At 45.8% G+C, this 27,621-nt stretch overlaps 1 pseudogene; it reads right to left on the bottom strand.

Annotated features, from left to right (window-relative positions):
- Positions 1-27,312, bottom strand: LOC121755212 (annotated as a pseudogene).
- Positions 27,313-27,621: the final 309 nt, after the last annotated feature.

Raw genomic sequence — 27,621 nt, 5'->3', positions numbered from 1 at the left:
ATTTGAAACAAACTTTTGAATTACTTTGAGATGAGAAATCCTAAAACACAAAAGTGACCTAAATCCGGTTGAGCTCGTGTGAAGAGACACCAAATTGGAAATAATGTTACATACGACTGAGTCATACAGAATGGGGAGAAAACATGCCTCTCTATAAATTCCGGACAAGTAAATCCTAATATTGTGAGTAAAACTCTATTTCCAAACCCTTTTATCAGTGTGGTTCAGATTCAAGATGTATACACAACTGTGCAAGAGAAAGTATAAGAATGGGTCTTGATTTATGTGGTCAATGCATCAGGCAGGCTGCTCGGCGCACCTAGCACCTTACCGCTGACATCGGGAAAGGTCTCCTGTCCTGGCAAAGGTTTTACCTTTCCGTTGGAATCTATTCTCACTGGATATTTAAGAATGTGGCCTTGTAATGGAGTGAATTGCTCTGTCATGTATCGCCTCCAGTTATCTTCTGCGATGCCATTGACGTGCCTAACACACTCCAAGCTTTCGGGTTTGTTGAAACACTCCTTAATGTTTCCAAGGTGCTCTGCCCATAGTGACATTCTATATCCATATACCTTAGGAATTCATTTACGATTAGGATAGATGATTTTTGTGAAGAATATAAACATAAACGGGAAAATACACTAGTTTGGAGTAATAACATAGTTTTGCGCTGCTATTAGATTAATAACTCATTAATACTTTATATAAGTCGTAGTTATTGGATCTTTGCCATTTTAGCTTAAAAGTAATTTGTTTATTCAGAGAGATAATAATGGGAATGAGGGGGCATCCATAATTTTAGTTTAGAAACGTTGTGCTAACCTGGCCACATGGATGTTCCTTTCTCTTGCTCCATGTGTAGTGAGGCTGATAAGCGCCCATGGCTATCTCCGTGTCTCTCGAACCAGCCATAGACCGTTGGTTTATGTTGGCGGAACCAATTATTACATACTCGTCATCCACTACCATTCCCTTGGCATGTACATATATCATGAAACGCCCATATCTCATTGCAGGTAATTCCTGGTAGAAGGTATATTTCAATTGAATGATCAAAAGCTTTTTCTTGAAATAATGAGATGTTAGGAGCATTACTGCATTTGAGGTCTGGCAGCTCATATCTGGTTCTTGTTTTTCAATGTGATCTTCATGATTGCCAAGGCAATAGAAATTAAGACAGTCAGTTGGGTGCGCATCTATTTGAGTCGTGTTGATTTCTCGAGCAATAATAGCGTACATCATCTGCATTGTTTGCCCCTACAAGAGTGGAAATCATAACAGCTAGATTTGAGATAGCTAAACTTCTATCTTTAACCATCTTTTTAACCCTAAGATATACTTGCCAATAAAGAATTTCTTGTACGAATGCACTGCTAGGAACACCCTATGGCCACATAGGGATGACCACGTACACGGTAAATCTCTCATTAGCCCTTATTTTACTGCTAATCTTTAGTGCGAGTTCAATAGGAATTAAGTTGTCCGCTCCTAAACAAAAGCAAAATGACATCATGTAAAAATAACCATAAGAAAAAGGTCTCCAATAATTGTCAATGTTAAAGAACTTCTAAACATCACTTATTGTACCTAAATTAGACACCTAAGTTGAATCAGCTAATTTATTCAAATGTATCCGGAATCAATTCATGGTATAAGATACAAGGATGTCAATCGCGTCGGCCCAACGGTCTTGGGCCAACCCTACTCGGGTTGCTGCAAGTTCAGGCTAATCAGATTGTTGTGATAAGGATCTTTGTGATGCTACGACCGGTGTCCAATACACAAAATATTTTTTATTGTAAAATTTGAATTTTCTAATTTATTTATCTACGTCTCCAAAGAATATGCACTTTTCGGCACGGGTTTTAATGCAAAATTAGTACAGTAAGAGAGGGATAGAGAGAAAAAAATAATTAATGTATTGTTAGTGGGAAATGGGTCACACCTCATTACAGAGAAAAAAAGCTTTCAAAATTGGAAAGTGCATATTCTTATGGGACGAACTAAAAAAGAAAGAGTAAATATTCTTGTGGGACGGAGGGAGTATTATATTAATAGAAGTATAACATATTTATATTTAATATTATATTATATTGCATGGTTATATTTTTTTAGTTATTTATATTATACGTGTCGAATTAGATGTCAAACAAACTATACCTTTGACAATTGGTGCAACTAGGTCCTACTTGAGTTGCGGGTTAATCGGGCTAATTAGATTTAGATTTATCGGGCTAGAAAATTTTAACAAAACTTATTAAATTTGATGGGCTATTCGGGCTAGCACACAGATTGCGTTTGTGCTGTCATCCCTAGATATAAATATTCAAGTAAAGTAAATTCTACCTGCGCTTTTGTAGTTCGGCCAAGCAAATGATGATCCAATGAAATATTGATTTTCAATGTATATAGAGTGTTGAGCAGATCTTATTGCATGGATATATGCCATTTGAATGCTTTTATCAATGACCAAATTCTTGGCGCATACTAGATTCTGCAAGAAAGAGAATTTTAAGTTTCATATATGTTGTAGTAGAAAAAATATAACAAGCATTGTTCTTGCTGATTAAAAAGCTTCTGCAAAGATGAAATGCAAGAAAACAAACATGGAAGTTTAGGCAATACTTGTTTCTTAGCTGCATGGACACTTTTTGGAAATCCCTTGAGTGATCCTGAATCTATAGATCGGAAAACCTGCACCGTCAAAATAAACAATCGAGATCAGCAAGTTTTATTTACTTATTCGAAAAAGAGAAACGATGAAAAGCAGTCTAGTCTAGTCTTTTAACCTGAACATGCCAGTTTTCTGGATAATCTTCTGCGGTAACCCATAATGAAGGATCATCTCTTGGGACATTTTGGGAAGGGCTATTTATCCAAGAAATACGTTCAATCTTAATTAAAGCATCATCATGCCAACGCGATATTTTTTTAAACCGACTTCCAAACTCAGCCCATTTAGTGGCTTTTTTCCACCTTTGCTCAAAGTTCATAAGCACATCATAAGCGGTCGGCCCTTCAATTTTGCAATGTAAATCGTGCCATGGTTGACGTGGAGCCATCTTTCCTGGCTGTTTTAGAATTATGGTTATAAAACATTGTATGAAGATATACCAAGGTGGAACTTAAGATATGCATCTCCGAGTGTGCGTTCACAGCATAGATAAATGCATTGTTGATAGTATGAAAAGATAAGCAGTTGTCTTACGGGAAATGTAGGATTATGAAAATCATCCTTAAAGACTGTGTCGAGATCACCAAATAACCGGTGCTGAGGAGTATCATATCGTCCATCACACATGTCTAGACCGCCAAGAAATGCAGTTATCTTTCGGTTATTGCCATGGCTTCGACTATCAACAATCAAACATTTTTTATGGTGAGTATAAAGGGTTCCGACAACCTGATTCAAACACAAGAATGTGCAAGTTCTCACTCTCTATTTTCTATAAATAACTAGATTTCTTACGCAAATGAGAAATAAATATTGCAGAATGTCTTGTTATCTCATTGATGACCAAAACCATACAATTATCTGTTAAGCATATCTTTGATATGTTCTAATCTAGAGCACGGTAAACATACAATTATCTTCGAACTTTTGCAAAACAATAGAAACAACGAGAATACAACTATAAGATATTATTAGTGTGCGCTAGTGAAGATCAATCCCAAGCATGACAACTGAACTTTTATGGGTTTGGAAGTTGTGATAGTTTTAACTATTGCAAGAGAATGGGACTTACCTATAATAGTAGCATATAAAATTAATCACAAATTAAGTTTTGGACTACTTAAAGCACAATATTTTACATAGAATAAAGCATGCCTGTTGCTTGAAAATGCTAAGCTGACTGCTCACATAACGAGGGGCCAGAACACATGTAACAGAGGAGTGCTTGAAAAATTTCCGAGTTTCTTCATCATGAGTTTGCATCACCCCTTCCTTCATCAAAAAATAGGCTCTGTTAGCTAAAGCTGTGTATATAAATTTTTGCAGAAGGAAAACACATAGAAGTAATTATAATTTTCTGACCGTTTCAATAAAGAACTTTGATGAATCCGCGAATTTCTGATGTTTGTAAATACTGGTAGAAGATAAAGACTACGACACAAAGAATTTACGTGGTTCGATTTACTGAAGTAAATCTACGTCCACGGGAAGAAGGGAGGGCAAGATTGTATTGCTTGATCTGGGATTACAGCTTACAACACAGACTTGCTATATGATCTTTTATCTCTAGAGTTAGTAAAAATCCTGGTCTATCAGATCTAAGTTCTATTTATATATTGAACTGAGATCGTGGCTTGCATCACCACCCTAAGTCGTGGAGGTCATGGAGGTCATGAGATCCTGCATGGCCACTAACTAGGCAGTGGCTTACATCATCAGTAATTATGTCGTGGATGTCGTGGAGGTCATGAGAGCCTGCATGGGTCCACCACTAGATAGATCGTGTAGTGGAGGTCGTGGCTCCCAGTTCGGTATTGCCGAGCAGCTTTTGCCGATGCTGAGACCGAACTGCTGAACTATTGCCGAGCAGCTTTGTAGAGCTTGATTGGTTGGCTTTTACCGAGCTATAGGCTGGGGCCGAACTCTTTGGTAACGCCGAACTGATACTCTTTCTTGGGCTTTAGGCTGATGGGCTTGTTTAGTACATACTCCATCACTACCCCCCCCCCGAAAAGCGAAGTGAATTACTTCGGCATTCTGGATAAAGGTACGGGGTAAGTTGATGTTTGTCCTCGGTCTTATGAAGTGAACTCTTCTTTGACCGGACTCGTCTTTGGTCTGATGAAATAAACATCTTTGACCGGACTCGTCTTTGGTCTGATGAAATAAACATCTTTGACCGGACTCGTCTTTGGTCTGATGAAATAAACATCTTTGACCGGACTCGTCTTTGGTCTGATGAAATAAACATCTTTGACCGGACTCGTCTTTGGTCTGATGAAATAAACATCTTTGACCGGACTCGTCTTTGGTCTGATGAAATAAACATCTTTGACCGGACTCGTCTTGTGTCCTAATTTGGCGAGTTTTATCGCTCGGATCGGACTTTCCGTTGTCCTAATTTGGGGATCGGACTTTCCCTTGTCCTAATTCGGCGAGTTTTATCGCGTGGATCGGACTTTCCCTTGTCCTAATTCAGGCAAGTTTTATCGCGAGAATCGGACTTTCGTTGCAGTTCGTTTCAGACGAAGTGCTTGATTCTTAAGCTGAATTGCGGTCTTGTATCCTCTTTAGAAGCTTGGACTTCACAATCGTTGGCTTATTGCAGCTCGTTTCAGACGAACTGCTTGTTTAAGCTGAATTGTGGTCTTGTATCCTCTTTAGAAGCTTTGACTCACAATCGTTAGCTTATATATGTTCTAAAAAGGGGATCAGCCTTCGAAGAACAAGATACCTCAGCAACATTTGTAAGAGACGACACGCACATAGACAGACAAAACGCACATAGACAAAACGCACATAGACAAAAAGACCAAGCAAACCAAAGAAAGCACATTGACCGAACAGGACTCAAGACTGACTGACTGACCGGACTGTCTCTTACAAATGGAACTTCTTGAGGTTGGAAATGTGCCATGTTCGGGGTACCTGTTCTCCTGACATGTGAGCCAATTTGTAAGACCCTTTGCCGAGGACTTCTGACACCCGATACGGACCTTCCCATGTGGGTTCGAGTTTGCCCAGCTTTTCTGCTCGGCTTACTTCGTTGTTTCTCAAGACGAGATCTCCCACTTGAAATTGCAGCTTTTTCACCCTTTGGTTATAATACCGGGCTACTTGCTCCTTGTACTTGGCTGCTTTTATGCATGCCAATTCTCTTCTTTCTTCGGCAAGATCTAGCTCGGCTCTCAGTCCGTCGTCATTCATTTCTGCTGAGAAATTTAGAGTTCGGGGACTGGGTATGCCGATCTCCACCGGAATCACGGCTTCAGTGCCGTACACAAGACTGTACGGAGTTTCACCGTTGGAGGTTGTGGGTGTAGTTCGGTAGGACCATAGGACTTGAGGGAGATTTTCTACCCATTGTCCTTTGGCTTGTTCTAACCGAGCTTTTAACCCTTTCACCAGGATACGATTTGTTACCTCCGTTTGTCCGTTTGCTTGTGGATGAGAGACCGAAGTGAACCGCTGTTGAATATTCAGCTCTTGGCACCAATTTTTGAACGTCTTGTCGGTGAACTGAGTCCCGTTATCCGAGATGAGGATGTGGGGTATGCCAAATCGGCACACTATGTTCTTCCAGACGAAGTCCAATGCCCTTGAGCTCGTTATCGTAGCTAATGGTTCAGCCTCCACCCACTTCGTGAAGTAGTCCACGGCAACGATAAGGAATTTCATTTGCCGAGGAGCTTGTGGTAGTGGTCCCACTATGTCTATGCCCCATTGCATGAAAGGCCAAGGGCTTTGCATAGTGTATAGATCGGTCTGCGGCATCCTTGGGATATTTGCATGAATTTGGCACTTCGTACACTTCTTGACGAGCTGCACTGCCTCTTGTACCATGGTTGGCCAATAATATCCCCATCTCAGAACTTTTTTAGCTAAAGCTCTGGCTCCGATGTGGCTACCGCACGATCCTTCATGAACTTCTCTGAGGATGTAGTCCGTCTCTTCTGGTCCTACGCACCGCAATAACGGCTGGAGGTAAGACTTTCTAAAGAGGACTCCTTCATGAAGTTCGTACCGAAGTGCTCGGCACGTGATCTTCCGAGCTTCTCTCTTATCCTCGGGCAACTGTCCTTGATCCAGATACTGCAAGACCGGCGTCATCCAGTTCGGCGAGCTGGATACTGAATGTACCTCGGCTTCATCAATGCTTCGATGCATTAATTCTTCCGCCCTTGAGCTCGGATCTGAGGCCAACTTACTTAAGGTATCTGCTCGGCTATTTTCCGCTCTGGGAATGCGGATTATCCGAAAATAGGAGAAACTTCGGCTGATGCTTTGCGCTTTGTCCAAATACTTCTTCATTCTCTCGTCACGAGCTTCACTTGTACCCAACATGTGATTTACTATGACTTGTGAATCACAATGGATTTTGAGAGACTTGATACATAGACTTTGCGCTAGCTGGAGTCCGGCAAGGAGGGCTTCGTATTCGGCTTCGTTATTAGTGGTTGGGAATGAGAACCGAAGTGAATAGGTTACCTCGTGTCCATCGGGAGCGATAAGCAGAATACCAGCTCCACTTCCCGTTTTATTCGAAGCTCCATCTACGAATCCGCTCCAGCAGTCCGGCGGCTCCTCTTCGGATTCCAAGGGCTGTGCTAGTTCGGCATTGGCAGAATTTTTCTGTTCGGCAATGACAGGGATTGCTTGATCGAACTTGGCCTCTGCAAGAAAATCTGCCAAGGCTTGTCCCTTGATGGCTTTCCGAGGTAGGTACTCGATTGAGTGTTCTCCCAGCTCTATGGCCCATTTGGCGATTCTGCCTGATGCTTCTGGCTTGGTCAAAATTTGCCGAAGAGGCAGATCGGTTAAGACGCATACCTTGTGAGCATAGAAGTATGGCCGCAGTCTCCTTGCTGCATTTACTAACGCCAGAGCAATTTTTTCCAGAGGTTGATACCTTGTTTCTGGACCTCTTAATGCTCGGCTTGTAAAGTAGATGGGAAACTGCTTTAGGCCTTCTTCTCGTACAAGCACCGCGCTAATGGTTTGATCGGATGCCGCTAAGTATAAGAAAATCACTTCGGCATCTGTTGGAGCAGAGAGAATTGGAAGCTCGGCTAAATAACTTTTGAGCTCGTCAAAAGCCTTTTTCTGCTCGGCTCCCCACTCAAACTTTGGTGCCTTTTTTAACACTTTGAAGAACGGCAGTTGCTTTTCGGCTGCTTGGGAAAGGAATCTATTCAATGCGGCTAGACATCCAGTTAGTCTTTGCACATCGTGTATGGACTTCGGCATCGCCATGTTCTGAATAACCTGAACTTTTGAGGGATTTGCCTTGAGTCCGTCCTTTGAAACCCAACAACCCAGAAATTTTCCCGAATCTACCAAAAAGGTACATTTTTGGGGGTTGAGTTTGAGGTTGGCTTTTCGGAGCACGTCGAGAGTGGATTTGAGGTTGTCTTCGTACTCCGAAGTGCTTTTGCTTTTGACAACTATGTCGTCGACATACACTTCAACCTGTTTTCCGATTAGGTGCCGAAAAAGCTTGTCTACCATCCTTTGATAAGTGGCTCCGGCATTCTTTAAACCGAATGGCATCTTTTTATAAGCGAAAATGCCGAAATCGGTAATGAAAGCTGTTTTCGGAGCGTCACTCTCATCCATCAACACTTGGTGATATCCTTTGTATAAATCAAGAAAACAGAAAATTTCGAAGCCGATCAAAGCTTCTACTTTTTTATCTATATTCGGAAGGGGATAGCAATCTTTAGGACAGTGCTTGTTTAGATCGGTAAAATCTATGCACATCCGCCATCCTCCTCCTTTTTTCTTGATCATCACAGGATTGGCCACCCAAGAAGGATATTTCACCTCGAATAGTACATCCGCTTTTAGTAATTGGCGGACTTCGTCATGGATGACTTGGCTTCTTTCTGCCGCAAAGAGTCTTTGCTTCTGTTTTACCGGCCGGATTGAAGGATCAATATTTAACCGATGAGTGATTACCTCGGGGGGCACTCCGGTCATGTCCAACGAAGACCATGCAAAGACATCTTTGTACTCCTTGAGGAGCTGAATGGTCTTTTCCCGGAGTAGAGGCGTTCCTGCGAAGCCGATCTTGACCGTTCTGGATGGATCATCTTCATATAACTGAACGGTCATTGAGTTCGGCTCTGAAGTGACTTCGGTCATCTCGCTTGCCTCTGACTCCGGTTGCTGTGATTGCTATGCTTGATGGTGCCGAACTGATTGCTCGGCACTTTTAAGCGCAATCTGCAGACATTCTTTTGCTCTCTTTTGATCACCTCGGATGACCGCTATCCCACCTTTAGTGGGGATCTTGATGGTGAGGTGATAAGTAGAGCAAACGGCCCGAACTGTGTTGAGCCAGTCTCTCCCCAGGATGATGTTGTACGGGGACCGAGCTTTCACCACAAAGAACTCGATCATCGTATTGGAGCTTGTAGGCGCTTTTCCCACCGTGATCGGAAGGCTGATAATACCTTCAGGGCGGGTGTCCTCCTGGGCGAAACTTTTCAGAGGAAGTGGAGCCGGACTGAGCCGAGCTGGATCCACTTCCATTTTATCGAAACATTCTTTAAAAAGAACGCTGACTGACGCTCCTGTATCCACAAATACTCTGTGGATCAGTTTGTTTGCCACTCCGGCTCGAATGACAATAGCGTCTTGGTGAGGAGAGATGGCTGGGACGGGATCGGCATCTGAAAATGTAATCACTTCGTCTTTCTTCAGCCTTTTATGTGTCGGCTCCTCTTGATTGGAACCTCTGCGTTCTGCTTTTAGGGACGACTTAGTCTTCCCGGCAGGGAGAGCATCAATAGTCTGGATTACTCCATCATATTGCGGCTCGTCGTCGTCTTCGGGATCTTCATGCCTTTTCGGATCCTGAGGATTGCAGTTCGCACCTCTCTGCTTTTTGTTCTTTTTCGGCTGCTTGCTTTGGTATTTTTTTAACGTTCCTGTTTTCACAAGAACATCAATACCTGCAGCCAAATTTCGGCACTCCTCGGTATACTGCTGAACTATTGCCGAGCAGCTTTGTAGAGCTTGATTGGTTGGCTTTTACCGAGCTATAGGCTGGGGCCGAACTCTTTGGTAACGCCGAACTGATACTCTTTCTTGGGCTTTAGGCTGATGGGCTTGTTTAGTACATACTCCATCAAACTTGCTGTGGGAAGTCTTATCGTCCCAAACCAAGAGCAAAACCCTGACCCCTTCTTGAGATTTGTATTTGAGTAAATCTCTGAGAGTCAAGTTGCCACCATTAGGCAATGGCCTGGTAGGCTCTCTGACCAACCTGACCTTATGAAAAATGGACTAGCCCACAATATACACCAAGTGATGCGCCTCCAATATGGCATGGCATATGTCCTCCCAGCATTTAGCATGCTCAAAGGTTTCCCAGGTGGGCAGGTTGATATGGGGCAGCATCCCATCAATGACATGTGATGGGGTACGAACTAAACCCTAATGGCAAGCCCAATAACAGTGACGGCCCATCAGCCCAGAGCCCAAGAAAGAGTATCTGTTCGGCACCAAAGAGTTCGGCACGACCAAAGAGTTCGGACTCAGCCTACAGCTCGGTAAAAGCCGACCAGTCAAGCTCTCCTCTCAGATCGGCAAGAGCTGATCGGTAAAGTCCAGCAGTTCGGTCTCAGCATTCGACCGAACTAGGAGTTAGTGGACTCATGAAAGGCCTCCACGACCTCCACTATACCCACGATCTATTTAGTGGTACGAAGCAGTTATTGAGCAGTTATTGCTCACCCACGATCTTGTTAGTGGGGCTGCAAACCACGATCCTAGTTCAATGTATAAATAGAACTTAGATCAGATAGAAAAGGGTTAAGCTCTCTAGAGATAAAATAGCATATAGCAAGTCTGTGTTGTAAGCTGTAATCCCAGATCAAGCAATACAATCTTGCCCTCCCTTCTTCCCGTGGACGTAGATTTACTTCAGTAAATCGAACCACGTAAATTCATTGTGATGGAGTATGTACTAAACAAGCCCATCAGCCTAAAGCCCAAGAAAGAGTATCAGTTCGGCGTTACCAAAGAGTTCGGCCCCAGCCTATAGCTCGGTAAAAGCCAACCAATCAAGCTCTACAAAGCTGCTCGGCAATAGTTCAGCAGTTCGGTCTCAGCATCGGCAAAAGCTGCTCGGCAATACCGAACTGGGAGCCACGACCTCCACTACACGATCTATCTAGTGGTGGACCCATGCAGGCTCTCATGACCTCCACGACATCCACGACATAATTACTGATGATGTAAGCCACTGCCTAGTTAGTGGCCATGCAGGATCTCATGACCTCCATGACCTCCACGACTTAGGGTGGTGATGCAAGCCACGATCTCAGTTCAATATATAAATAGAACTTAGATCTGATAGACCAGGATTTTACTAACTCTAGAGATAAAAGATCATATAGCAAGTCTGTGTTGTAAGCTGTAATCCCAGATCAAGCAATACAATCTTGCCCTCCCTTCTTCCCGTGGACGTAGATTTACTTCAGTAAATCGAACCACGTAAATTCTTTGTGTCGTAGTCTTTATCTTCTACCAGTATTTACAAACATCAGAAATTCGCGGATTCATCACTGGCGCCGTCTGTGGGAAAACAGAGAACCAAATCTGTGATAAAGCGAATTTTTGATCCTTTTTCCACCACTAAAAAAAAAAAAAAAAAAAAAAAAAACGCATACCAGATCACATAACACCCGTGCCTCCGTCCGTGATAACCATGAGGAAGCTAATCCAGCAGCCCATAGGCCTGGAAAGCAGCCTCGTGAGACATCTACCTCCGGTTCTCACGAAAAAGGAACAAGCCACTCCAGGAGTCATCGCACCGAGTCTTCCCAGCAGCCCGATTTAAATGAAGCTGTCAAGCTGTTCTTGGCCGAGAAGCAGGAGGAGTTCTTAACCTTCCTGCAGAAGAGCCAACAGCCGGAGAAGACAACGGCGGATTCTCCCTCCTCATCCAGACATGAAAGTCACTACCGCAGTAGTGACGTGTCTTCCAGGAGAAAGAATCCTCAACCACGACATGTTCCTGTTCCTCCTCGGTACCGGAACCACAGGAGAACTCCATCTCCTCCGTACCGAAGAGATGTCGGGTTCGCCATGTACGGAGCATTAAAGACTCCGTTCTCGGACGATATCACCCGAACTCCTTTGCCGCGGAACTACCGGACACCGTCAATGACTTATGACGGGCTAGTGGATCCTCATGACTTCTTGGGATGCTATCAATATAATATGGCGAACCAGGGTCTCAATGAGGTCCATATGTGCAAGCTGTTCCCCGAGCTGCTCATCGGGAACGCCAGAAGGTGGTTCGACAGCCTTCCTCAAGGCAGCATTAGATCCTACCGAGATCTAATGGATGCTTTCCATAGGAGGTTCTTTCAGAAAGCGGAAGCCCGAATTACTTCGGCTCAGCTGCTTTCTATACGTCAAGGTCGCGACGAAAAGATCAGCGACTTCCTGACGAGATTCCATAAGGAATGCCTACAAGTAGATAATCTCAATGATCTACTTGTCATTTCGGCATTCCAAAATGGAATCCTGCCCGGAGCTCTCTACAGAAAGCTCGTGGAGTGCGGTCCGCAAACAGCTCAAGAAATGTGGGACATTGCGGACCAGTTTTCCCGTGCGGATGAGGCAGACCGTCGAAAACGGTCTTTAGACAGCTCATCCCGAGAAGAGAAAAAGAAGCCCGATCAAAGCGGCCAGATGCTTCCTCGCCGAACTCCTTTTGAAAGAATTCAAAGGGCACCGGTACAAGGCAGATTGGGACCACGTCTCAATCCTGAGAAGCCGCCCGCTCAGTTCGTACCATTAAACAAGTCAAGAACGGAAATTTTCGAACTACATTCCGATATGTTCGAAAAACCAAAGCGGATGACGAAATCAGCCGCGCGGCGACCTCAGGATCAATATTGCTCCTTCCATCAAGCCCACGGTCACGATACCGAGGAGTGCCGAAATTTGGCTGCAGGTATTGATGTTCTTGTGAAAACAGGAACGTTAAAAAAATACCAAAGCAAGCAGCCGAAAAAGAACAAAAAGCAGAGAGGTGCGAACTGCAATCCTCAGGATCCGAAAAGGCATGAAGATCCCGAAGACGACGACGAGCCGCAATATGATGGAGTAATCCAGACTATTGATGCTCTCCCTGCCGGGAAGACTAAGTCGTCCCTAAAAGCAGAACGCAGAGGTTCCAATCAAGAGGAGCCGACACATAAAAGGCTGAAGAAAGACGAAGTGATTACATTTTCAGATGCCGATCCCGTCCCAGCCATCTCTCCTCACCAAGACGCTATTGTCATTCGAGCCGGAGTGGCAAACAAACTGATCCACAGAGTATTTGTGGATACAGGAGCGTCAGTCAGCGTTCTTTTTAAAGAATGTTTCGATAAAATGGAAGTGGATCCAGCTCGGCTCAGTCCGGCTCCACTTCCTCTGAAAAGTTTCGCCCAGGAGGACACCCGCCCTGAAGGTATTATCAGCCTTCCGATCACGGTGGGAAAAGCGCCTACAAGCTCCAATACGATGATCGAGTTCTTTGTGGTGAAAGCTCGGTCCCCGTACAACATCATCCTGGGGAGAGACTGGCTCAACACAGTTCGGGCCGTTTGCTCTACTTATCACCTCACCATCAAGATCCCCACTAAAGGTGGGATAGCGGTCATCCGAGGTGATCAAAAGAGAGCAAAAGAATGTCTGCAGATTGCGCTTAAAAGTGCCGAGCAATCAGTTCGGCACCATCAAGCATAGCAATCACAGCAACCGGAGTCAGAGGCAAGCGAGATGACCGAAGTCACTTCAGAGCCGAACTCAATGACCGTTCAGTTATATGAAGATGATCCATCCAGAACGGTCAAGATCGGCTTCACAGGAACGCCTCTACTCCGGGAAAAGACCATTCAGCTCCTCAAGGAGTACAAAGATGTCTTTGCATGGTCTTCGTTGGACATGACCGGAGTGCCCCCCGAGGTAATCACTCATCGGTTAAATATTGATCCTTCAATCCGGCCGGTAAAACAGAAGCAAAGACTCTTTGCGGCAGAAAGAAGCCAAGTCATCCATGACGAAGTCCGCCAATTACTAAAAGCGGATGTACTATTCGAGGTGAAATATCCTTCTTGGGTGGCCAATCCTGTGATGATCAAGAAAAAAGGAGGAGGATGGCGGATGTGCATAGATTTTACCGATCTAAACAAGCACTGTCCTAAAGATTGCTATCCCCTTCCGAATATAGATAAAAAAGTAGAAGCTTTGATCGGCTTCGAAATTTTCTGTTTTCTTGATTTATACAAAGGATATCACCAAGTGTTGATGGATGAGAGTGACGCTCCGAAAACAGCTTTCATTACCGATTTCGGCATTTTCGCTTATAAAAAGATGCCATTCGGTTTAAAGAATGCCGGAGCCACTTATCAAAGGATGGTAGACAAGCTTTTTCGGCACCTAATCGGAAAACAGGTTGAAGTGTATGTCGACGACATAGTTGTCAAAAGCAAAAGCACTTCGGAGTACGAAGACAACCTCAAATCCACTCTCGACGTGCTCCGAAAAGCCAACCTCAAACTCAACCCCCAAAAATGTACCTTTTTGGTAGATTCGGGAAAATTTCTGGGTTGTTGGGTTTCAAAGGACGGACTCAAGGCAAATCCCTCAAAAGTTCAGGTTATTCAGAACATGGCGATGCCGAAGTCCATACACGATGTGCAAAGACTAACTGGATGTCTAGCCGCATTGAATAGATTCCTTTCCCAAGCAGCCGAAAAGCAACTGCCGTTCTTCAAAGTGTTAAAAAAGGCACCAAAGTTTGAGTGGGGAGCCGAGCAGAAAAAGGCTTTTGACGAGCTCAAAAGTTATTTAGCCGAGCTTCCAATTCTCTCTGCTCCAACAGATGCCGAAGTGATTTTCTTATACTTAGCGGCATCCGATCAAACTATTAGCGCGGTGCTTGTACGAGAAGAAGGCCTAAAGCAGTTTCCCATCTACTTTACAAGCCGAGCATTAAGAGGTCCAGAAACAAGGTATCAACCTCTGGAAAAAATTGCTCTGGCGTTAGTAAATGCAGCAAGGAGACTGCGGCCATACTTCTATGCTCACAAGGTATGCGTCTTAACCGATCTGCCTCTTCGGCAAATTTTGACCAAGCCAGAAGCATCAGGCAGAATCGCCAAATGGGCCATAGAGCTGGGAGAACACTCAATCGAGTACCTACCTCGGAAAGCCATCAAGGGACAAGCCTTGGCAGATTTTCTTGCAGAGGCCAAGTTCGATCAAGCAATCCCTGTCATTGCCGAACAGAAAAATTCTGCCAATGCCGAACTAGCACAGCCCTTGGAATCCGAAGAGGAGCCGCCGGACTGCTGGAGCGGATTCGTAGATGGAGCTTCGAATAAAACGGGAAGTGGAGCTGGTATTCTGCTTATCGCTCCCGATGGACACGAGGTAACCTATTCACTTCGGTTCTCATTCCCAACCACTAATAACGAAGCCGAATACGAAGCCCTCCTTGCCGGACTCCAGCTAGCGCAAAGTCTATGTATCAAGTCTCTCAAAATCCATTGTAATTCACAAGTCATAGTAAATCACATGTTGGGTACAAGTGAAGCTTGTGACGAGAGAATGAAGAAGTATTTGGACAAAGCGCAAAGCATCAGCCGAAGTTTCTCCTATTTTCGGATAATCCGCATTCCCAGAGCGGAAAATAGCCGAGCAGATACCTTAAGTAAGTTGGCCTCAGATCCGAGCTCAAAGGCGGAAGAATTAATGCATCGAAGCATTGATGAAGCCGAGGTACATTCAGTATCCAGCTCGCCGAACTGGATGACGCCGGTCTTGCAGTATCTGGATCAAGGACAGTTGCCCGAGGATAAGAGAGAAGCTCGGAAAATCACATGCCGAGCCCTTCGGTACGAACTTCATGGAGGAGTCCTATACAGAAAGTCCTACCTTCAACCGTTATTGCGATGTGTAGGACCAGAAGAGACGGACTACATCCTCAGAGAAGTTCATGAAGGATCGTGCGGTAGCCACATCGGAGCCAGAGCTTTAGCTAAAAAGTTCTGAGATGGGGATATTATTGGCCAACTTTGGTACAAGAGGCAGTGCAGCTCGTCAAGAAGTGTACGAAGTGCCAAATTCATGCAAATATCCCAAGGATGCCGCAGACCGATCTATACACTATGCAAAGCCCTTGGCCTTTCATGCAATGGGGCATAGACATAGTGGGACCACTACCACAAGCTCCTCGGCAAATGAAATTCCTTATCGTTGCCGTGGACTACTTCACGAAGTGGGTGGAGGCTGAACCATTAGCTACGATAACGAGCTCAAGGGCATTGGACTTCGTCTGGAAGAACATAGTGTGCCGATTTGGCATACCCCACATCCTCATCTCGGATAACGGGACTCAGTTCACCGACAAGACGTTCAAAAATTGGTGCCAAGAGCTGAATATTCAACAGCGGTTCACTTCGGTCTCTCATCCACAAGCAAACGGACAAACGGAGGTAACAAATCGTATCCTGGTGAAAGGGTTAAAAGCTCGGTTAGAACAAGCCAAAGGACAATGGGTAGAAAATCTCCCTCAAGTCCTATGGTCCTACCGAACTACACCCACAACCTCCAACGGTGAAACTCCGTACAGTCTTGTGTACGGCACTGAAGCCGTGATTCCGGTGGAGATCGGCATACCCAGTCCCCGAACTCTAAATTTCTCAGCAGAAATGAATGACGACGGACTGAGAGCCGAGCTAGATCTTGCCGAAGAAAGAAGAGAATTGGCATGCATAAAAGCAGCCAAGTACAAGGAGCAAGTAGCCCGGTATTATAACCAAAGGGTGAAAAAGCTGCAATTTCAAGTGGGAGATCTCGTCTTGAGAAACAACGAAGTAAGCCGAGCAGAAAAGCTGGGCAAACTCGAACCCACATGGGAAGGTCCGTATCGGGTGTCAGAAGTCCTCGGCAAAGGGTCTTACAAATTGGCTCACATGTCAGGAGAACAGGTACCCCCGAACATGGCACATTTCCAACCTCAAGAAGTTCCATTTGTAAGAGACAGTCCGGTCAGTCAGTCAGTCTTGAGTCCTGTTCGGTCAATGTGCTTTCTTTGGTTTGCTTGGTCTTTTTGTCTATGTGCGTTTTGTCTATGTGCGTTTTGTCTGTCTATGTGCGTGTCGTCTCTTACAAATGTTGCTGAGGTATCTTGTTCTTCGAAGGCTGATCCCCTTTTTAGAACATATATAAGCTAACGATTGTGAGTCAAAGCTTCTAAAGAGGATACAAGACCACAATTCAGCTTAAACAAGCAGTTCGTCTGAAACGAGCTGCAATAAGCCAACGATTGTGAAGTCCAAGCTTCTAAAGAGGATACAAGACCGCAATTCAGCTTAAGAATCAAGCACTTCGTCTGAAACGAACTGCAACGAAAGTCCGATTCTCGCGATAAAACTTGCCTGAATTAGGACAAGGGAAAGTCCGATCCACGCGATAAAACTCGCCGAATTAGGACAAGGGAAAGTCCAATCCCCAAATTAGGACAACGGAAGGTCCGATCCGAGCGATAAAACTCGCCAAATTAGGACACAAGACGAGTCCGGTCAAAGATGTTTATTTCATCAGACCAAAGACGAGTCCGGTCAAAGATGTTTATTTCATCAGACCAAAGACGAGTCCGGTCAAAGATGTTTATTTCATCAGACCAAAGACGAGTCCGGTCAAAGATGTTTATTTCATCAGACCAAAGACGAGTCCGGTCAAAGAAGAGTTCACTTCATAAGACCGAGGACAAACATCAACTTACCCCGTACCTTTATCCAGAATGCCGAAGTAATTCACTTCGCTTTTCGGGGGGGGGTAGTGATGGAGTATGTACTAAACAAGCCCATCAGCCTAAAGCCCAAGAAAGAGTATCAGTTCGGCGTTACCAAAGAGTTCGGCCCCAGCCTATAGCTCGGTAAAAGCCAACCAATCAAGCTCTACAAAGCTGCTCGGCAATAGTTCAGCAGTTCGGTCTCAGCATCGGCAAAAGCTGCTCGGCAATACCGAACTGGGAGCCACGACCTCCACTACACGATCTATCTAGTGGTGGACCCATGCAGGCTCTCATGACCTCCACGACATCCACGACATAATTACTGATGATGTAAGCCACTGCCTAGTTAGTGGCCATGCAGGATCTCATGACCTCCATGACCTCCACGACTTAGGGTGGTGATGCAAGCCACGATCTCAGTTCAATATATAAATAGAACTTAGATCTGATAGACCAGGATTTTACTAACTCTAGAGATAAAAGATCATATAGCAAGTCTGTGTTGTAAGCTGTAATCCCAGATCAAGCAATACAATCTTGCCCTCCCTTCTTCCCGTGGACGTAGATTTACTTCAGTAAATCGAACCACGTAAATTCTTTGTGTCGTAGTCTTTATCTTCTACCAGTATTTACAAACATCAGAAATTCGCGGATTCATCACATTGTGTCGTAGTCTTTATTCTCTACCAGCATTTACTAACATCAGAAATTCGCGGATCCATCACTGGCGCCGTCTGTGGGAAGCAGAGAACAAAATTTGTGATAAAGCGAATTTTTGCTCCATTTTTTCCACCCAAAAAATGCATACCAGATCGCAGAGTACCCGTATTCCTGCCCGTGAGAACCAGGAGGAAGCCAATCCATCCCATAGGTCTGGAAAACAGCCTAGGGATAAATCCACCACCAGTTCTCATGGCGAAGGAACAAGCCGCTCCAAAAATCGTCCCACTGAGTCTTCCCAGCAGCCCGATTTGAATGAGGCTGTCAAGCAGTTTTTGGCGGCGAAGCAGGAGGAATTCTTAACCTTCCTGCAAAAAAGCCAAAAGCAGCCGGAGACGAAAACGGCGGATTCTCCTTCTCCCTCCGCACAAGAAAGTCACTACCGCAGTAGTGTCGCATCTCCCAGGAGAAAGAATCCCCGTCCCCAACATGTTCTAGTTCCTCCTCGGTACCGGAATCACAGGAGAACTCAATCTCCTCCATACCGACGAGACATCGGATTCGCCGTGTACGGAGCACTGAAGACTCCGTTCTCGGACGACATCACCCGAACTCCCCTACCACAGAACTACCGAACTCCGTCGATGACTTACGACGGGCTCGTGGACCCTCACGATTTCTTGGGGCGCTATCAATATAACATGGCGAACCAGGGTCTCAACGAGGTCCACATGTGCAAGCTGTTTCCCGAGCTGCTCATCGGGAACGCGAGAAGGTGGTTCGATAGCCTCCCCCAGGGCAGCATCAGATCTTACCGAGATCTAATGGATGCCTTCCACAGGAGATCTAAATAAGCACTGTCCCAAAGATTGCTATCCCCTTCCGAACATAGATAAAAAAGTAGAAGCTTTGATAGGCTTTGAAATTTTTTGTTTTCTTGATCTGTACAAAGGATACCATCAAGTTTTAATGGATGAGATTGACGCTTCAAAAACGGCCTTCATTACTGATTTCGGCATTTTCGCTTATAAAAAGATGCCATTTGGTTTAAAGAATGCCGGAGCCACTTATCAAAGGATGGTAGACAAGCTTTTTCGGCACCTGATTGGAAAGGAGGTCGAAGTGTATGTTGACGATATAGTCGTCAAAAGCAAAAGCACTTCGGAGTACGAGCACAACCTCAAGTCCACTCTCAACGTGCTCAAGAAAGCCAACCTCAAACTTAATCCCCAAAAGTGTACCTTTTTGGTAGATTCGGGAAAGTTTCTGGGTTGTTGGGTTTCAAAGGACGGACTCAAGGCAAACCCCTCAAAAGTTCAAGTTGTTCAAAACATGGCGATGCCGAAGTCCATACATGACGTGCAAAGGCTAACCGGATGTCTAGCCGCACTGAATCGATTCCTTTCTCAAGCAGCCGAAAAGCAACTGCCGTTCTTCACGGTGTTGAAAAAGGCACCAAAGTTCGAGTGGGGAGCCGAGCAGAAAAAGGCCTTTGACGAGCTCAAAAGTTATCTAGCCGAGCTTCCTATTCTCTCTGCTCCAACCGAAGCCGAAGTAATATTCTTATACTTAGCGGCATCGGATCAAACCATCAGCGCGGTGCTTGTACGAGAAGAAGGCCTAAAGCAGCTTCCCATCTACTTCACAAGCCGAGCATTAAGAGGTCCAGAAACCAGGTATCAACCTCTGGAAAAGATTGCTCTAGCATTAGTAAATGCAGCAAGGAGACTGCGGCCATACTTCTATGCTCACAAGGTATGCGTCTTAACTGATCTGCCACTTCGGCAAGTGTTGACCAAACCAGAAGCATCAGGCAGAATCGCCAAGTGGGCTATAGAGTTGGGAGAGCACACAATTGAATATCTACCTCGGAAAGCCATCAAGGGACAAGCCTTGGCAGATTTTCTTGCAGAAGCAAAGTTCGATCAAGCAATTCCTGTTATTGCCGAACAGAAGAATTCTGCCAATGCCGAACTAGCACAGCCCTTGGAATCCGAAGTAGAGCCGCCGGACTGCTGGAGCGGATTCGTAGATGGAGCTTCAAACAAGATGGGAAGTGGAGCTGGTATTCTACTTGTCGCTCCCGACGGACACGAGGTAACCTACTCACTTCGGTTCCTATTCCCCACTACTAATAATGAAGCCGAGTACGAAGCCCTCCTGGCCGGACTCCAGTTAGCGCAAAGTCTGCTCGTCAAATCTCTCAAAGTCCATTGTGATTCACAAGTCATAGTAAATCACATGTTGGGTACAAGTGAAGCTCGTGACGAGAGAATGAAGAAGTATTTGGACAAAGCGCAAAGCATCAGCCGAAGTTTCTCCTATTTTCGGATAATCCGCATTCCCAGAGCGGAAAATAGCCGAGCAGATACCTTAAGTAAGTTGGCCTCAGATCCGAGCTCAAAGGCGGAAGAATTAATGCATCGAAGCATTGATGAAGCCGAGGTACATTCAGTATCCAGCTCGCCGAACTGGATGACGCCGATCTTGCAGTATCTGGATCAAGGACAATTGCCCGAGGATAAGAGAGAAGCTCGGAAGATCACGTGCCGAGCACTTCGGTACGAACTTCATGAAGGAGTCCTCTTTAGAAAGTCTTACCTCCAGCCGTTATTGCGGTGCGTAGGACCAGAAGAGACGGACTACATCCTCAGAGAAGTTCATGAAGGCTCGTGCGGTAGCCACATCGGAGCCAGAGCTTTAGCTAAAAAAGTTCTGAGATGGGGATATTATTGGCCAACCATGGTACAAGAGGCAGTGCAGCTCGTCAAGAAGTGTACGAAGTGCCAAATTCACGCAAATGTCCCAAGGATGCCGCAGACCGATCTATACACTATGCAAAGCCCTTGGCCTTTCATGCAATGGGGCATAGACATAGTGGGACCACTTCCTCAAGCTCCTCGGCAAATGAAATTCCTTATCGTTGCCGTGGACTACTTCACGAAGTGGGTGGAGGCTGAACCATTAGCTACGATAACGAGCTCAAAGGCATTGGACTTCGTCTGGAAGAACATAGTGTGCCGATTTGGCATACCCCACATCCTCATCTCGGATAATGGGACTCAGTTCACCGACAAGACGTTCAAGAATTGGTGCCAAGAGCTGAACATTCAACAGCGGTTCACTTCGGTCTCCCATCCCCAAGCAAACGGACAAACGGAAGTAACGAACCGGATTCTGGTGAAAGGGTTAAAAGCTCGGTTAGAACAAGCCAAAGGACAATGGGTAGAAAATCTCCCTCAAGTCCTATGGTCCTACCGAACTACACCCAAAACCTCCAACGGTGAAACTCCGTATAGTCTGGTGTACGGCACTGAAGCCGTAATTCCGGTGGAGATCGGCGTACCCAGTCCCCGAACTCTAAATTTCTCCTCAGAAATGAATGACGACGGACTGAGAGCAGAACTAGATCTCGCCGAAGAAAGAAGAGAATTGGCGTGCATAAAAGCAGCCAAGTATAAGGAGCAAGTAGCCCGGTATTATAACCAAAGGGCGAAAAAGCTTCAATTTCAAGTGGGAGATCTCGTCTTGAGAAACAACGAAGTAAGCCGAGCAGAAAAGCTGGGCAAACTCGAGCCCACATGGGAGGGTCCATATCGGGTGTCAGAAGTCCTCGGCAAAGGGTCTTATAAATTGACTCACATGTCAGGAGAACAAGTACCCCGAACATGGCACGTCTCCAACCTCAAGAAGTTCCACTTGTAAGAGACAAAAGTCCGGTCAGTCCGTCTCGTGTCTAGTTCGGTCATAGGGTTATATGTTTTTATTTGTTTGTTTTTTACTTGTACCTTTTACTTGTCGTTTTTTAAAAAAAAGTTTAAAGTGTTTTTCTTTCGTCTTTTTCATTTTTTCTCTATGTGTTTTGTCTCTATGTGCTTGTCGTCTCTTACAAATGGTACCAAGGTATATCGTTCTTCAAAGACTGATCCCCTTTTTAGATCGATTATTAAAGACTATTGTGAGTCCAAGCTTCTAAGGAGGATATAAGACCACAATTCAGCTTAACAAGCAGTCCGTCTGAAACGAACTGCAATAAGCCAACGATTGTGAGTCCAAGCTTCCAAGGAGGATACAAGACCACAATTCAGCTTAACAAGCACTTCGTCTGAAACGAACTGCATTAAGCCAACGATTGTGAGTCCAAGCTTCTCAGGAAGATACAAGACCACAATTCGGCTTAAGAAATAAGCACTTCGTCTGAAACGAACTGCAATAAGGGAAAGTCCGATCCACGCGATAAACCTCGCCGAATTAGGACGACCAAGTTCGGTCAAAGAAGTTTACCTCATAAGACCGAGGACGACCATGTCTAGTCAAAGAGGTTTACTGCATAAGACCACTTCGGTTAACTGGGAAAGTCCGATCCACGCGATAAAACTCGCCGAATTAGGACAAGGGAAAGTTCGATCCCGGCGACAAAAATCGCCAAATTAGAACACAAACCAAGTCCGGTCAAAGAAGTTTCCTTCATAAGATCAAAGACGAGTCCGGTCAAAGAAGCTTACTTCAAAGTCCAAATACGAGTCCGATCAAAGAAGCTCACTTCATAAGACCGATGACGAGCACGATGAAATTGTTTCGCTGAACTGTAAGTAAGCAGTGATAAAAGCGAAAGGAAAAAATTTCATTTATTAAATCTCGTTCGGCAGACAATTCAGCTCCCCTACGAGAAGGCATTACGCCATTACAAAGGACTATTCTACTGTCCTCGGTTGCTAAAGTTAAGCCACCTATCTGCAAAATCCTCTGGAAGCCGAGTTCGGTTGTTCCGAGCAGATGAAGAATAAGCAGGTCGACGAGATGCTATCCTCGACCCAACACCTCTTCCGCGAGCCCCAGAAGCTCTAACCCCTCGGCGATGAAGAGTCTCTGCAATAAGCATCTGCTGATCTTGCTCGCTCATAGTCACAACTCCTCGGCGAATTTCAGTCCGTCCCTGTCTTGACGATTCCGGTTGCTCCTGAGCCCGTTCTCGTCTTGACGTTTCCGGCTGTTCCGGAGTTCGTTGTTGACTTGGAGTAGGATTTTGAACAAGGGAACCAGAGGCTTGATCTGGAGTGCGAGCATCTGTTGGCGGGAAATGCCTAAGGAATCTCTCGATTGAGGGACGCCGGGAAAGAATGATGTCGTACCGAGAAGCCCAGCGCCGTAATGATTTCACAACTTGTTGGCAAGCCGAGCTCTCCAGCGCATTGTTCCTCCGGAGTACATGATATTCCTCCCACAGTTCGTCAACTCGACTCTGAACATCTGATATGGTCACTCCCCCGCGCACACGGATGTAATCCTCGTACGCAGTCCTCTCAGCAATGGTCGTATTCAGCTCGGCCTCCAGATCCTTCTTATCGGACTCTAAGTCCTTATTATCGGCCTCCAGCTTCACTAAACGAGCCAGAAGCTCGTCATTCTTCGTCTGATCGGCTATAGCTCTTTTCTCAGCTTCGTCTAAAGCCGAAGAGTACAGCCGTTTCCAGTGAAGTATCTCCATCTCCTTGAGTACAAAGCAGCTATATTAGTTCGGCAGCTGTACCGAGCAGATAGTAAAATACAACAGGAATAAAGGCGAGTACGAAAAGCTATACGAAGACAAGTGTAGGGAATTTTTCATTCACAAGGAAAATTTTTTACACTAGGAGGGCTTCAAGGCCATTTTACAAGGAAGAAACTAGACTAAGAGAAGGGAGACGAAATCATACTCCGCCAGCTTCGTCTCCGGCTCCTCGGTCTGGTACAGCTTCTTTCTCCTGAGCTACCTCAGCCTCGGCCTCGCATCCTGCCGGCCTCGCCTCCGCCTCCTGATCGGCTTCCTTCTCCGGATGCCCGGCCCGCTCGACTTCGGCCTCCTGCCCCAGCGGCTCGGCCTCACCCTCTCCGTTGTAAGTCGAAGCGGGTGAAACGGGTCCCACGGAGGCAAAGATAGCCTCCAGGTTCTCGTCCCGATCAGCTCGACAACTCCGGACTCGGTCTGCAGAAAGCAGGACCGAGGATGAAGCGAGCTCCTCAAGGAGCGGCAGATTCTGAAGCCGAGCTGCTATCTCTCGGCTGTACAGAGGCAGCACGACGTCGGCCCCCTGCTCGCCCTTATCGGTAATTAGCCTTACCAGACTACCGACAAAGGCCGAGAACTGGCTGCTCAAAAAGAGTTTCTCCGTGTAAACACGGAGAGCCTCCCCCTGGGCAGCCACGGCGGCTGCCTCCTTCTGAGCCTCCCGGTGCTTCGTCTGCTCTCGCAGGATGATGAGCTGGTTTTTGGCTGACCGAGCTTCATCCTGAGCCGAGATCCTAGCAGCTCGGGCCCTCTCAAATTTGGCCTCAGCCTGTTCGGCCAGACTACGAGCAAGATGCAACTTCTTCTGCATCTCCTCGTAGTCGTGGGATGCTTTGGAGAGCTCCACGGAGACGAGCTTCGCTCTCTGAAGATGAACAAGGAAAAAAGTCAACAGAAGGGCCATCAAAAAATGTGGAAAAGAAGCCAAGTCAGAAAGCTTACCTCCACAAAATTCGTCGGCCATTGAAAAGACTCAGGGACGTGTTCCGGGATGTCTGCAACCACCTCGGAGATGACCAGGTCTTTCCCCGGCACTCTTGGGGACTCATGAAATTTCCCCTTCCCTTTAGCCGAAGACGGCTCCGGCTCTTTCGGATCCGAAGAAGAGGTTTTTTGCCTCTTCGGATTCTTTTCGGCTTCAGACGCCGACCGAGGGGCTCTCTGCCTCTCCGGCCCCACAAGCTCGGAGGATTTGCGGACGGCCTTGTTCAGCAAGTTCACTGTCAAAAAACAAAAAAAAACAAAGTCAGATTTTCTTCGTTAAAGCAGTAGAGCATAAAGAAAGAGAAAGCCTCACCCTCGGCCTCTTCGTCCGAAGACGAGATGTCGAACATGACGTCGCCCTTGACGAGCTCAGACTCCGTGTATTGTTTCCTAACTATGGGAATCTTGTTGAGCTCGCCATCGAGCTCGTCCAACGGTTCAGGCCGAGGATGACGGATAACGGACTTCGGCCCTCTCCAGGGAAAACTAGGAGCCGCGGTTCTATCATAGTAGAAGAAGCGGTTTTGCCACTTCGGCCACTTCGTTTTACAAAAGGCCCTAAAGGGCTGTACAGGGATCAAGTAGAACCAAGACCCCTTCCTCTTAAATTGAAAGAATTTAAGGATCGCCTTCAAAGACAAATCCCTTCCTAACCTACGGAGTTCGGCAGCGAAGGCCGACAAGTGCCTCCAAGAGTTCGGAGTCACCTGGCCTAAAGGAAGCTGAAAAAAATCTAGTAAATCTATAAAGGCAGAAGGGAGGGGGAAACGAAGCCCGCATTCTAAGCAGGCCTCGTACACGGTGGCGTAACCCTCCGGCGGGGAGTCAGCCCTATGATCACCGTCAGGTACCACCGCCTTCCCCCCAGGAAAAAAGTATTTTTCGGGTAGGGATATCACAGTATCCTTACTCAAAATACTATGGAAATACTCTACGGTCTTCTCTCCGGACTCTGTCCGGCCAGAAGACCCCTTACCGCCTCTCCTACCGCTACCCGACTCCGAAGAAGAAATAGAAGCCATTTTTCTTACTTTTTGAAGGTGAAGAAAGTCTGAGGAAGCTCTTGAAAGTGGAAGAAAATTTCTCGAGAAAGAGAGAGTATAGAAGACGCAACAGCAAAAGTGTTCAAATGAGGAAGAAAGAGCATATTTATCAGATTCGGGAAAGATTTCGAAATCGTTGCGCTGTTTCGAATCCCACCTTTTTCAGGATTCAACGGCCGGATTTTACTGTCGCATTTAATGCAGGCACGCGCAAGGCACGTCCCCTGACGTCAGCCTCCCCCTTACCGTTATCCAGAATGCCGAAGTGACTCACCTCGCCGAAGTGATTCACTTCGCTTTTCGGGGGGGGTAGTGATGGGGTACGAACTAAACCCTAATGGCAAGCCCAATAACAGTGACGGCCCATCAGCCCAGAGCCCAAGAAAGAGTATCTGTTCGGCACCAAAGAGTTCGGCACGACCAAAGAGTTCGGACTCAGCCTACAGCTCGGTAAAATCCGACCAGTCAAGCTCTCCTCTCAGATCGGCAAGAGCTGATCGGTAAAGTCCAGCAGTTCGGTCTCAGCATTCGACCGAACTAGGAGTTAGTGGACTCATGAAAGGCCTCCACGACCTCCACTATACCCACGATCTATTTAGTGGTACGAAGCAGTTATTGAGCAGTTATTGCTCACCCACGATCTTGTTAGTGGGGCTGCAAACCACGATCCTAGTTCAATGTATAAATAGAACTTAGATCAGATAGAAAAGGGTTAAGCTCTCTAGAGATAAAATATCATATAGCAAGTCTGTGTTGTAAGCTGTAATCCCAGATCAAGCAATACAATCTTGCCCTCCCTTCTTCCCGTGGACGTAGATTTACTTCAGTAAATCGAACCACGTAAATTCATTGTGTCGTAGTCTTTATTCTCTACCAGCATTTACTAACATCAGAAATTCGCGGATCCATCAACATGCGCGTCTTGATAGAGCGTGACCTTCCCCCCATGGCTCAATGGGAAGAAACTCTCCCTCAAGCCATAATAGCTAGCTTGGTAAAGGGGATTCTGATGGAAGGGGGTGAACTTTAAGTTCACCCTAATTGCAGAATCATGTTTTGGACATGACGTCCCTACAATCTGAAACCATTCATCTACCAGCTTCCCTGAAGCAATTCTCTCAGCTGACACAGAGGCAACGCCAATAAGGTCCGCCCCAAACACGTCGTTGTCCTTCACTTGGAACTCAACCTAAATTAAATTAATTGCTCCCATTTTAATTACCAGAGTATATGCTGCAAAAACTTTTGATTATATTCTAAACCTGAGAAACGGGATGAGCTAGGGATCTTGAAATGCTCATTCCAAACGGGATCCTGCGAATTGGCGAGGACGCGGGTGCGGGCAACCACGGCGCCGCCGAGGCAGACGGTCACGTAGGGGTCGCTTGTTATGATATTGCGGTGATAGTAGCGATCACGCCGCTTGTGGGTCATGAAGGGGCGCCGGCAGTCGAATACAGTTAGGAAGCAGCGGAGGCGCTCCGAGACCAAATCCATATTGGGCAGGCATTGAGCTTCTATGATTTCAAGCTCCAGGTCGCCGTGGAGGCAGATCACCATACCGGCACCCTCGCCCACCATTTATTGTAAGCTAGCGGTTGCCGGCTAAATCACACTATTTATTATGGGCAATCAATAAATATTACTCCCTCCGTCCCTTAAAATTTGGTACCATTTGACCCGGCACGGATTTTAAGAAATGTAATACTCGAAAGTAGATTGAAAAAGGTAATGGCATGTGGGTCCTACTTTTATATATTAGTTTTAAAATAAAATGTGAGTAAGAATAGGTTAGTGGAATGTATGTCCACTACTAAAAAAGGTAAAAGTGAGAGATGACAAATTTTTAGGGACGGATGAAAAATGAAATAAGTGATAAATTTTCAAGAAACGATAGAGT

This window comes from Salvia splendens, chromosome 11 (genome assembly GCF_004379255.2).
Source record: "Salvia splendens isolate huo1 chromosome 11, SspV2, whole genome shotgun sequence".
In the NCBI taxonomy this organism is placed as follows: Eukaryota; Viridiplantae; Streptophyta; class Magnoliopsida; order Lamiales; family Lamiaceae; genus Salvia; species Salvia splendens.
The sequence above is the reverse complement of the archived record's forward strand: the minus strand, read 5'-3'. Positions and strand labels throughout refer to the sequence as shown.